Genomic DNA, 14,100 nt, shown 5'->3' on the forward strand with positions numbered 1-14,100 from the left:
TCCTTCAGGGGTACACCCCATGACCTAGCTTCTCTCCATTGTACCACACATCTACAAAATTCTGCCACTTCCCAATGCCACCAGGCTGGTGAGCAAGTCCTTAGCAGCACATGGCCTTGGATCAACCAAGATCCAGACCACAGCAAGCAGAAGGCTTCAGAACCTGTAGAGAGTGGGCACAGGGCCAAGGCCAGTGACTGCCCAACTGTCATCAAAGAAAAGCAGTTTCTCCTTTCCAAGAAATATCCCCTCCATGGCACATGAATCTATTTATTTTTATTTTTGTTTTATGTGTGTGGGTGTTTTGCCTGCATGTATGTCTGTGTATCACGTGTGTACCTGGTGCTCGCAGAGGCCCGAAGAGGGCACTGGCTCCCCTGAAACTAAAGTTACAGATGATTGCGTGTTGCCACATGAGTGCCAGGAGCCAAAGCTGGATCCTTTGCAAGATCATCAAGTGTTCTTAACCACTAACCCATGGCTAAAAGAAACTACTAGAAAAACAAAAATAGGAATACAAAAGAAAAGCCATAGTACTCCATGATGAGATCACCTGACACATAGTACTCCCACCTCACTGCTACCAGAAGTTTCCAAATGTGTGTATCAGTGTCTATATTTACCTCATCCTAGCACAGAAGCAGTTCATGGCGGGCACCAGTCCACACAAAACACTTACTACCTCTGTCCACTCAAAGATCACCCTCACCAAACAGGGGTCTGGCCTCTGCCCTTAGCTCTAAGAGGAATTCTCTAAGCTCTGGTAAGTTCTGGCTGATGAGAGTATCTTACCTGAGGGCATTGAGCCGTTTGGTATCAACTCCTCTCAGGAGGGGATAGAGGTCAACCAAGAGATGGTTACCATGTCTACACAACATACCACCAGCCAAAACCCTGGACTAGAGAATGGGTGAGCTTCCCACTTAGTGGTGTTCACCAGTGTTCCTGGGATAGATGGGTTCGGCCCTCCTGGGAGAGATCAGAAAGGTGCGAGCTGTTCTTACAGAACCTGTCCCACCCACCTCTGCCTCTGTTGACTTAATTGGATCCTTCCACTTCAGTAAATCTGTGAGTTGGGCTTTCCTGAGCCCTACAAGTCTTTCTAGTAAGTACTCAAAGCTAAGGATGGTTCTGGGAGCCCCGATCTTACAGTTGATTGTTGTAGAATATTATTTTAAGGTGTGTTACTTCTGTTTATGTTGCATTTGTTTAACTCTGTGAAGCTGTGTTACTGTGCCTGTCTAAAACACCTGATGGTCTGATAAAGCGCTGAACAGCCAATAGTGAGGCAGGAGAAAGGATGGGCGGAGCTGGAGAGCAGAGAGAATAAATAGAAGGAGAAATCTGGGAGGAGAGATTGAGGAGAACCAGAGGAGGAGGAGGACATCAGACGCCAGCCACCCAGTACACACTTTAATCCCAGATTTTAAAAATCCTATTTTTGTTTTTCTAGTAGTTTCTTTTAGCCATGGGTTAGTGGTTAAGAACACTTGATTATCTTGCAAAGGATCCAGGTTTGGCTCCTGGCACTCATGTGGCAACACACAATCACCTGTAACTTTAGTTTCAGGGGAGCCAGTGCCCTCTTCGGGCCTCTGAGAGCATCAGGCACACACATGATACAAATTAAAGCACATGCCTTTAATCCCAGCACTTGGGAGGCAGAGCCAGGCAGATCTCTGTGAGTTCAAGGCCAGCCTGATCTACACAGGCACCAAAACTACACAGAGAAACCCTGTCTGGGGCGGAGGGGGGGGGGAATAAGACTTACAGTAGTAAGAGAATGGGAAAACCCAGAGGCTAACGGTAGACGGGATAATTCAAGTTAAGAAAAGATGGCTAGAAACTAAGTCAAGCTAAGGCTGGGCATTCATAAGTTAGTGTGTGATTTATTTGGGAGCTGGGTGGCAGGCCCCCAGAGAAGAGACAAAGAAAAACCAACAACAGTTGATATCCAAATCATGGGTAGTTTTTGTACTTTGTCCAAGCAGAGAGTGGCACCTGGACTGTGTTCTGAGAGACCCTAAAATGGTTCCCCAAACCTACCACCTCTCTCTAAGAGGGAGGGCCGCTAAGCCGGTGTTTCTCAACCTGTGGGTCATGACCCCTTCAAGGGCCGAATGATCCTTTCACCGGGATGAAATATCAGATATCCTGCATATCAGGTATTTATGTTACGATTCATCACAGTAGCAAAATTGCAATAGCAAGAGGGCTTGGGGATTTAGCTCAGTGGTAGAGCACTTGCCTAGCAAGCACAAGGCCCTGGGTTCGGTCCTCAGCTCTGAAAAAAAAAAAAAGAAAGAAAGAAACAATAGCAACAAGAGCAATTTTATGGTTGGCAGTCAGCACAGTATGAGGAACTGTATTAAAGGGCCGCAGCATTAGGAAGGTTGAGAACCACTGTTCTAAGCTGTGGTGCAGACACAAAGTGCCTTTCTGTACTACTATGCATGTATAACCTGAGGGTGATGGGAGCCATAAAACATTCCAGGTTTAGCACTTTTCAAAGTCTGGTGTTTACTGGGGCCAGGAATATCAGTGGTTAACATGCCTGCCATGCAAGCACGACAACATGGACTCAGACCCCCAGCACCCATGTGTGGTTCAAACCTATAACCCCGGTGCCGGGGTGGGTGGGGGAGCTGAGACGGGCAGGCAGATCCCTAGGCAGATCTTCGAGTGGCCAGCCAGTGTAGACAAAATGGGAGGATTTCCAGGTTCAGTGAGAGAGAGCCTGTCTCAAAGCCTAAGGTGGAGACATGATTGAGGAAGACATCCAATGTCAACCTGTGACTTCCATATGTGCCTGCACAGGCCAGCACGCCTGCATGCCCACATGTACAACATGAGGTGTGTGGGGGGGGGACTTTTTATTTAACTTAATTTTGCTCAGCAAAAAACTGAGCAAGTTGTAGGAAGATGGAGAGGGACTAGCAGAAGGAATCTTTGTAAACATAAGGCTAATCCTCTTAAAGACCCAGACAACAACGTTAGATCAAAAAAAAGAAAAGCAGTGTATTGGATATATTTTGCTTTGCCTTTAATGCTGTTAAATTTAACGTGTGTAGAAATATAGGCGATTAGGAGGCATTAAAGAGGTAAGGGGTTTTCATGCTCCTAATTTTCCAGGGAAAATGATGGAAGTCTTTAAAGAAATACATTATGAGGTGTTCCTAATTCTGGCATTTTAAGAGTTACTGCCTTCTTAAAGGCCTTGTCTCTAAGGACAGTCACACGGGGGGGGGGGGGGGGGTGTGCTTCAACCTACAAATGCCAGGGGACACAATTCAGTCCCACAGAAGACCATTGCATCTCGTGTACAAACACTTGACAGCCACCAGGGTACATGCGTCTCCTGCCAGCAAAGTCTGGCTCCCCTCTGAGGCACACACCTGGCCCCAGACTTACCAGTAGGAAGAAATAGGACTTCCTAATTATCTTTCAGAATTTTCTAGGGTGGTCTTTCTTCTTTCTGGCTTTCCAGAAAAATATGAGTTCGCCAACAGCGAAGTCTTCGGTGTTGAGAAGTCTGGACAAGTGTTAAGAATGTGGGTGTTGAGCCTACCCAGCCCTTAATGCCAGCTGTTTCGAGTACACATCATCTTCATGACCTTAAATGGGCCAGCCTCGCCTTTTCCATCTTTAAAATGGCATCAGCGGCTCAAGGAAAGACAGAGATGAGATCAATTGTGTGATGCTCTGCCCCTCAAAGGTCCCCCAAATGTTAGGCATGTGTGGCTGTTAGTTATCCCACTAGACTACAGGTAAACCCTTGGGGACAGTTCAAACCATTTGTCATCCAGCCAAATCCTTAGATCGACCCCCTGCCTTTCCTCGGAGTCCCCAAGGCAACAGCTTACGATTCTTCTGTTGTCGGCATTCAGGAAGTTAGAGGCGGTCAGAGGCGTTCTGCTCCCCCAGGGCCTGTAGATGTGGGGCAGACTTGCCCTGACTGGTCAGGTCTGCTAGCCCTGTCCCCAGGGCAGGACGGGAAGTCTACTGAACTCTGCTCCTGTTGCTCCGTATAGCTGGTATTAGCCATTTCCTTCTCTGGGTGGCAGCCGCCGCCACCTCTTCTCTACTTCCTCCTCCTCCTCCTCTGTTTTTGTTTCCTTTTTGAGAATGTCATATGATATGTTTCGATCATATTCAATATCATCCCCTAGCTCTTCCCAGATCCTCCCCCACCTTCATGCCCACCCAACTCCATGTTCTCTCCTCTGCCCTCTCTTTTTTTAAAAACAACAACAACAACATGGAGTCCAGTTTGTGTTAACCAACTGCCTGCCTGGAGTGCAGTCAATACGGGAAAATGCCACTCCATTGAAGAAAAGTAGCTTTCTCTCACCCAGCCACAATCAAATGCCAGTGGGTCCTTGGTTAGTGGTGGGACTTTGTGTCCACCTCTCCTCCCCCAAGCTGGGATTTTTTTCTGGTTTGATCGTGTGCCTCTTTTGCCTTCTTTAAAACGACAGGGAGGTCCTTTGTTCCCACAGGTGGCTGTGGAGGTGCACCCTAACTTCAGGTAGTCCCCTAACCTCTGGGGCGATGGCTAGATGGTCAATTCTACTTTCTGTCTTCCTGGTCCAGACTCAGAGAAGAACAGGAGCTATGGCAGAGTGGCAGGCAAGTGTGGGCAGGGTGTTAGTAACTACCTAGAAAGACGGGTTCAGCCGGGTGGTGGTGGCGCATGCCTTTAATCCCAGCACTCAGGAGGCAGAGGCAGGCGGATCTCTGTGAGTTCGAGGCCAGCCTGGTCTCCAAAGCGAGTTCTGGGAAAGGCTCAAAGCTACCCAGAGAAACCCTCTCTCAAAAAACAAAACAAAACAAAAAAACAAAAACAAAAAAAAAGACGGATTCAAAAGGATCTGAAGTCACCCCAGAAAGATCACTGTGTGTCATTCTCCATGTCTGAGATACCACAAATGCCTGAGCCTTGACTCTGGTTCAGCAGGTCACAAATAAAGTTTCCTTTAGGTCTCTACCCTGTAGTCCAAGGTAAAGAAAGTGAGTGTTCAGATTGTGGAAGGAACCCGAGGCAGTGAGCAAATGCTTTCTCTTCTTAATGCTTGTCGCTCAGCCACTGTCCCGGTGCGGGGTACTCTTTTGAATTAAGCGTCCTTCTAAGCCCCAAGCTATTGACTGACATAAAGGATATTAGTTTTATCTGTCTGTTTTTACTCCCTTTTTAAAGGTTTTGTATCAATGACCTATAAGCACCAACAAAGGAAACAAAGACAGTCTAAAAGCTGGGAGTCCAGCTGAGTCTAGCCAGCTCTTACGAGCCCTTGCCATGTGATGCCTGCAAGAAAAGCTCAAATTACATCGAATTTATGAGCAACTTGATGGCTCGAAAGCCACGGGATGAAGAAATCTTGCATGATTGTTTTGTTTTCCAAGCTGAGTGTCCCAAACAGATGATGAGAGCAACCCTCATGACCAGATGGGTGGACCTGGGAACAGAGCTACCCTGACCCATGCTCTCAGGGAGGCTCCGATGCTCCAGGCAGGAAGAGAGAGACTCTGCCTTTGTCCTGAAAAATAGTTCCTCCAAGCCAACACAGCAGCCAGCCATTCCCTTAAAAGAAAAAAACAAAAGTTGCCAGGATGCTGAGGCCCTTCCCTAGTCCAAGCTGGAGGGATGCTTGCCCTCCTTCCCGATCTCTGCAATGAGGTGGGTCATCCTGCGATTGGCTGTTTAATGAGGCAGAGAGACTCCTTCATAGTTCCTGTCCCAATCACAGGTACAAAGCTCCTGCCCTTTAATCCAGACCTCAGGAAGCAATGGGTGAGGGAACAAGGGACCAAAATTGGAAGCTACTATCTGTGAGGGATGCCAGGTATGAATCAATTGCTCCAAGACAGAGGCTTCCTGGTTATTGTAACCTTTCTTATTCGCAATTACAAAAGCCCTACGTCAAAGGAACGTGATCTAAGTGTGCTATGCACATCTACGGAAAACCCAATATATCATACAATTAATATATGCTAGTAAAAAGTTGAAAGAGCCTTGGGTTCACTGTATGGAGACAAGCACTCTAGCTGGAAACTGCTGTTTTTGGCCTGAGGCCACACAGCTGGAGTGCCAGGCCTGTGCTCCTGCTCATGTTCTCTCTGTCCTCCTAAGAGACAAGCTCTAAGAGTGAGATGGAGTGGCCCGTGAGAGAAGTGGCCATGGCCTTGTACCGAGGAAGATGGAAAGCTTTTAGGCAGCGCATTCACTTTGAAAATATTCAGGCTAGCATGGTTTGCTAGAGAGTTTTATTCCCCCCACTCCACACACACATACACACATACACCTCCTTAATGCATTACATTCTGAACTCAATGCCCTGGAAGATATTGAATAGACAGGACAAAATCCATTAGGCTCGTTGATTTATGGCTTTTCAGCATTTCGAAGGAGCGGCTCTCAAGAAATTGGTTGCACACAGCAGCCCCTTTTAGAAATGTCTGGCATCTCCAGTAGGTGATTTATGCTGTGATCCCCTGATGGCTTCTCTTTGCAAAGAGAGAGGAAAGCGTTAGTGTAAAGCCAGTGCAGTGCCCAGTGACTTCGAGACCCCTTGCTTGGCAGTCCTGCGGCCCTACCCCCGCGAGCCCATGAGGTCCACCCTTGCCGGGTCTCCTCTTACTGACCGGCCTTCAGCGACCATGGCGTCTGGTTTGAGGTCACCCACCGGGCTGTCGGCAGTCCACCCACAGCTGTGCACGCATCCTCGGGAGCCTATAAAAGCAAAGCTACAGGGCTGAAGTGGGAGCCAGCTAGTGTCACTTCCCGTTCCTCATCTGGTGACCGCGTGAGCAGGCCTGTCTCTGGTTAGCATGTGCACCCCATTCTGCCTTTCCTCCTGAGGTGGGAAAGTAGACACACTCCCTCCTGCCCCCATGCTATTCTGCAGAACTGTCGCGTTCTCGTCTCCTAGACCAGAAGCGTCCAGAAGAAAGCAGATTGGAGATTTATTTACTTTTATGTTATGTGCATTGGTGTTTTGCCTGCGTGCACGTTTGTGTGAGGGTGTTGAATCCCCTGGAACTAGAGTTACTGTGAGCTGCCATGTGGGTGCTGGGAACTGAACCCTGGTCCTCCGGAAGAGCAGCCAGTGCTCCTAACTGCTAAGCTGTCTCTCTAGCACCAAGAAAGCAAATTTGTAGCCGAATGACCTTGCCTCCCAGCAGGAGCCCTCACATACCGTACACTCCTTGTAAATGCTTCCTTGAGACATTAGAGCTCAGACAAGTAACTGAGGCCTATTTCAGGGAAGAGCCTCAATCCACAGCTGTAGGGGCACACGGACCAGCATGGAGTTGGTGGTTATTCTTGCTCCAGGAGCTACTTGGGAAGCGCCCTCCCTCCTTTTTTTATAGTTCCAGATATGAGTTCTTAGAATGGTGGCCTCTGGAGCCATAGCACTGTGGTCGAAAATGAGAGCTTCTGTTAGTGAAGGGATACACCGGGAAATAGTGTCCTTAAGCCTTTTACCTTTGTCCCAGAAGCCAAAGGCTGTGAGACGTATCCTCCCCTGAGACCTGGGGGCAAAATCATAGTGGGCCAGGTACAGAAACTTCCAGAGAAAGCCCCTGGTCACAAAGCTCTGCTATCCGAAATGAACGATGGAGAATCTGTTCTGATCATGAGCCCTCCCGTTCCACCACACGGTCTCCCCCAAACTCAGCAACAGCAGACCCCGCTATCTTACTCTCCTGGGCTGAGCAGCTTGGTGGCACTTCCGAGATTCATCCTCTTTCTCCTCCCCTGAGGCGTTTCTACCTGGTGCGGCCCACAGGCTTTGGCTGGACTGACCCCCCAGCAGGGCCCTCCTCGGTCTACTTCCTCAAGTGTGGAGTCTGTCTCAGTTCCTGAGTATGATTCAAGCGGCAAAGTCTGGATTTGGATTATCACATCTTGGGGTCAGCAACAGCCTGTGACCCACCTGGGCTAAGAGACATGCAGACAGAGTCTCTAGAAGAGACTGTCTCTCCCTCCAGATGTGCGTTATGCAGGGGTGAGCTCTGAGACTGAGGACTCTGCAGTCATCATGAGAGAAGGTACCTGAAGGAAGGATGCTGCTGAGCCTTTCTGTGGAAAGACAGAAGAACTCGGGACTGTAAAGACATCACTGGAGATGTATCAGCCACTCCAAAGCTGCCTTTGTCCAGGTCCCCAGGAAGCAGAGTCAGGAACCCCTAGGGCAGGAGGTCTGATTGTGTTCTGTGACAGTAATTAGACTGCTTCTAACTAGAATGACGCACGTTGCGTCATCCAATCCTAGCCACTCAGTACTGCTGACAATTACCGATGGTTCCAGGCAGGCCAGAACGACCTTCACTGATAGGAACCACAGCTCTTCTATCTCTGGATGAGTCACCTTTGCCTGGGGGAGAAAGGAAAGTCGGTCATTAGAAGGAATAGTATGCCCTGACTCGGGACCTTCTGGGATGCCCTCTCCAAGCTGGGGTCAAGGAGATGGTTTTCCAACCCTGAGTCTAATGCTTCCTACCCTGTCTGAAGCGTTACAGTGGCACTCCCTTCCTCTGAGGACCAAGTCTGAGCATCACATGTGGTTGACTCCAGAGTTTCCCCAGCCTCTGTGCTCACTCCGTGGACTGCTTTTCCCCACCCCCTCCTTCCACACTTCCTCATCTCCTCTGCTCAGTGCTCATCCATGGGAAGCCCCAGCCCCCCCCCCCATGCCCCCTCAGCCTCTATCCTGCCCACCCAGTGCCTGCCCCCCGCCTCCACTCTGCCCACCTGGTGCCCTCCAGCCTCCACCCTACCCACCCAGTGCCCCGTCCCAGCCTCTCCCCAATCCTTTGCCACAGAACTTTCTAGATGCAGTTCCTCCCTGACTGTCACCTCTTGGTTCCTCGGTGTGAGGACACTTGAGCAGGGATGTGTTTGTTTTCCTTTCAGCCACAGTGCCTATGCAATGTGAGCAAGAGTTAGCACACATTTTCTTAAAGGGGCACTTCAGAATTCACATTTTTAAAGTTCTAGAGCATTGTACTATGAGGTAGCTCGGTTGGTTGCCTAAAATGCACAAAGTCCTGCTTTCAACCCCCAGGGTTTCATAAACCAGGTGTGGTGGTGCATGCTGCAATCTCAGCACTTGGGAGGCAGGGGATCAGAAATTCAAGGTCCTAGCCAGGCATGGTAGCACACATCCTTGATCCCAGCACTCAGGTGGTGGTAGAGGCATATGTTTCTCTGAATTTGAGGCCAGCTTGGTCTACAGAGTGAGTTCTACATAGAGAAACCTTGTCTGGGGGGAGGGGAGAGAAAGAAAAAGAAAGAAGGAAGGAAGGAAGGAAGGAAAGAAGGAAGGAAGGAAGGAAGGAAGGAAGGAAGGAAGGAAGGAAGGAAGGAAGGAAGAGAAAGAAATTCAGGGTCTTCCTCAGCTACATAATGAGTTCAAGGCCACCTTTGGCTACTTTAAACTCATATATATATATATATATATATATATATATATATATATATATATATATATATATGCTATACAATAAGGCTATGGTAGAAATCCCCAAAGACCCATCTTCCAAGTTCAAAGTATTCCCTGCTCTGGTAGGTAGAGCCTTTCCAGTTTCTAGGACAGATCAGTTTTCCTCAGGACTCCTTTAGCACATGACAACAGCATTTTCTACAGGTTCCTGAAGGACGTTCAGTGTCAGAGACAACTTGCCAGGGGATGAGGGTCCTTGCCCAGGTCCCTCCCAACACTGTGTCTGATGTGACATAGCTATTCTTGCCTCAGGAGGAAAGCGATTCTGATGATATTTTTCATCTCAAACCCTGAGCCACCAGGGGTAATTTCTTCTCTGTGCTATCCAAAGGTCAGCTCTGCTTCTCCAGTAATTACCTTTTCCGCTTCTGGCTGGCATCCACCGAGGTGAAAATCACTTCTTTTGTCGGCTTGGTCCGCTAACCAGCTTCCCTACCCACAATTCCTGTCCTCGTAAGTGCTCCAGACAAAAGCTGAACACAAACCCTTGTTCTAGCCTGCCTCTGTCTGTGGTCACCAACAATGCTGAGACTGTAATTATTTCTGGTGTGGAGTCACTCTCTGCTCCGAGTTCACTTAACTGGGGGGTGATTCCTGTCAGCTCCTGGCATGGCTGCTTTGCCCTATTAGGTAACAACTCGGCCCAGGTTCTCTTTGCCTTTAGTCACCGTGTGAGACGGGGAATAAAGAGCTAAAACCTGAGAGGAGGAAGAAAAGTCAGGTCGTGGTGCATGCGATGGCTGCTCACCTGTTCTCAGTCAGTTTGAAGTTTTGACATGTGATAAGGTGTCTACAAAGGGCCCTTGTATGAGAAGTCACACCCACACGATTCCCATAAAATTCAGTACTTGAGAAATGTTCACTTGTAGCAGGTTTTTTCAGTCAGACAACATGAGCTACACAGTCTGTCACCCCCACGGGCTTCATGTTCCCCCTTAGTAACTTTGAGAAAAATGCTGAATTTCTCCTGCTCATCCCAGGCCCTGACTTCTCAGTTCCCTCTTATCTTTTTTCGCTGCCCTATTTTATATGTATTTTGGTATTTTTAGCTACCTCACAACTCTTTGTCGGGGCACAGATGATAAAATTTTTTTCTGATATTCAAAATTTCCTTAATCTTGTGAAACCACATTCTCTTAAGAGAGTACTTCAAAATCCACATTAAAAAAAAAATAATAATAATCCCTGAGCCCGACGGTAGACTCACGCTGTGAGCTAATCTGTTCAGGTCAGTTCTGTGACTGTTTCTCATCATTTAGCTTCCCAGTTCTGGATTCTTCCTCCTGCATTAAATCTGTCATTCAGGTTCAGCCCTGGGAGCTTTTCCTCCAGGGACCAAGAAAGCTGGCCTCGTGGAGACTTTTAATTTGCCTTTGAATGAATATTTTATGTGAAACTTCTGATCATCATTCAGGAAGTGAGCAGTAGAACTCAAGATCAGAGGAAAAGACACCTTGTCCCCAACACAAGCAAAAAAGCAAGGATGTCTTGGCCTTGGGAAGCTTCCCATTCCCCAGGGACAAGTAAGTGCTCCAGTGGACATCCCCCTCCATCCGACACCAAATGTGTGGGCTTTCGCCTCACACCAACCAATTCCTAACACCTCAGACACTCCTTCATTCAAGCAAACTAAAATACTAGCTACCTGGAGTTATTACAGATGTCCTATCTTCGGGAAGACCGAAGGACCACCCGACTTCTGACTCCAGTCGCTAGTCCAGACTACCTGTACTTCTGAACAATTAGCTATGAACTCAAGATCCCATTGACCTCGTGTTCAGTGGTTTGCTAGACCAGATTACAGAATTCAGGGAAGTGTTCTACTGATGATTGCCAGCTTATTATAAAGCAGCTCAGGAGCAACTACATGAAAGAGATACAGAAAACAAGATATGGAGGCGGGGGCGGGGAGGTGGGCACAGACCTTCCATACACTTTCTGAGTACACCTCTGTGCATTAAGCAACATGAAAACTCCCTGGTCCTGTCTTCTAGGAGTTCCTATGGAGGTTCCACGTAGGCGCGGCTAATTGAATCATGGCCATTGGTGATGAACTCAATGCCCAGTCCCTCTCCCCTTCTCAAAGGTCTGGAAAGTTGCAATCTCTGGTCAAGCGGTCTCTCTGGGCATCAGCCCTGTCCTGAAGCTGTGGAGGGGACCCTGGGCCATGAGTCATCTCATTAGCATACCCAAAGTACTCTCCTACCGTTCAGAGAATATCAAGGTTTTTAGGAGCCTGAGACAAGGACACAAATGTGTATTTTATTATCACACTTGGGGACAAGTGCAGACCCCCGTCCTGCTCACACAGTTCAGTGGGCACACCCTTTCCTGACACTAAGCTGCCTCCAGCTGATCCACAAGATGCCAACCCCCGTGACATCCCATCGTTTGTCAGCAGTGGCAGGGGACTGTCATACCATGAGCGCCAAGGAAGACGGGGCACAGGCAGTCAGAAGTTCCTGTAGCCAATCTCTGAACCGACCCCATGCTGTGGATGGACAGCTTCATGGAGACAGAGTTCATCATCCATAGTATGCAAGGCATCTTACGAAGAGTACATTTTATTTGCCGTAGCAAATAAAAATAGGTAATATTTGTTTGCTAGCAAAGTAATCTTGGTGGCTCACAGAAATAGTCAGTGCTCACTCAGCAAAAAATGAGCATCTTTGGTACCTTTTCCCATTAGTCAGGGTCCCATCAACTCTCCTGTGAAATGACCTGCATTGAAATGTCTTAGCCTTACCCCGCCACCTCTGTGCTCATCATTGTGCGTGCGTGTGTGTGTGTGTGTGTGTGTGTGTGTGTGTGTGTTATAACACATGCATACTTTCTTTTCTTCCTTTATTGCTTATTGTTAATTGTTTATTATTATGTATTTATCCATTCATTCATATTTAAAGATGAAATCCCACAGTGGAACTCAGGTTGGCCTGGAACTCACTGAGTAGTTCAGGTTTGATTTACACTCATGGTAATCCTTCTGCCTCAGCTCTTCCACTGTATATAATGTGAGCCATGATGCCTGACTTCAATTCTTTCTCTCTCTTTCCTTCCCTTTTTCTATCTTTTTTTCTTGGTTAACAGTAAGGACTGCACCTCTTTTGGAGTTAGAACTCTGATTTCCCTCTGAGTGATAAGGCATGTCCCACCCTTAAGGAAGAGCTTCACAGATGTTTCTCCAGAGAAGACAGACAATGGCCAGCAGTACCACCGTGTACCTGTTAGGATGGCCAGTGTCAAAAAGGCAAAAATGAACTCTGGGGGGAGCAGGAGCCCCTGAACACTGGTGGTGGGGTCTAAATTAGTACAGTCATGAAGAATAATATGGAGGTTTCTTGAAAGACTACTGAACTTGAGCTGGGGTTGACTGACCTTAGCTATAGTGGTTAACAGGTCAGAGAGGTAAAGGGAGGCTGGTTTATGCTGGCCTCAGTGGGATGACTGCAGTCATTGGGGCTTCTCTCCACATAGTTAGTTGCTCACCCTTTAGCTGAATAAAAGGCTTGCCGGGCTGGAGAGATTACTCAGCAGTTAAGAGTATATACCACTCTTGCAGAGGACCAGAGTTAGGTTTCCAGTACCCACTTCAGGTGGCTCACCACCAACTGTAACTCTAGTCCAGGAGGTTCGACATCCTTTTCTAGACTCAGCCTGTACCTACACTCACAGGTAGGCACAACCTCAACCCATAGATACAATATACAAACAATTAATTTTTTTTTTAATCTTAAAAGGGGTATGGTGTCTTGCTTATACAGCATCCTGGCATTTTAAGGCAGCAAGACAGAAAACTCAATGGTCCATTTCCCAAGCCTCTGCTCCCTTCATATTGCTCAAATAAAACATATGGCTAAGATCAGAGTCAGTGTGGGAGGGTACTGCAGGGAGGAGAAGCATTTGTAAGTATTGTGTAACCCGCACTGGATCTCCTCATTTTAAAGATAAGGAGACTCACTGGGTAGTAGGGAGGTTGACTTGCCCAAGATCGTATCAGTTAAAGGAGACAGGACTGAACCCAAGCAGCCTGACTCTGGACTCTGCTGTAACGGCTGTCCTGAAGGCTGGGAGATAGTCTGCCTTGCATGCTGACCTGAGTCTGGGTCCCCAGCATCCACATTAATAACTGTGACACTGACCCCACAACTGGGGGTTCAGAGACATGTGGATCCTTGGAGCTCATTAACCAGCCACTCTAGCTGAAACAGTGAGCTCCAGGTTCAGGGAGAGACTCTGTTCAAAAGAATAAGACAGAATGCAATTGAGGAAGATACAGAGATCAGTCTCTGTCCTCCACATGCATGCCCATACACATGTATCTGCAGATACACGTGTGCACACATACATGAACATGTATGTAGCTGATAGTTTTCATGTGTCCTGCCTGGCCTGCGATCAGGACAAATCTCTCTCACCTGCTGGTCCCACAGCCTCTCAGACCCAAGTGAATACACACAAGCTAATACTATTTTTAAGCTATGGCCGTGGCAGGCTTCTTGTTATCTATTTTTTATATCTTAAATTAACCCATTTCTATTCATCTGTAAGTTGCCACATGGCCATGGCTTACCCATACTTTCACATCTTGTTTCTT

Source organism: Peromyscus maniculatus, chromosome 16 (assembly GCF_049852395.1).
Source record: "Peromyscus maniculatus bairdii isolate BWxNUB_F1_BW_parent chromosome 16, HU_Pman_BW_mat_3.1, whole genome shotgun sequence".
NCBI lineage: Eukaryota > Metazoa > Chordata > Mammalia > Rodentia > Cricetidae > Peromyscus > Peromyscus maniculatus.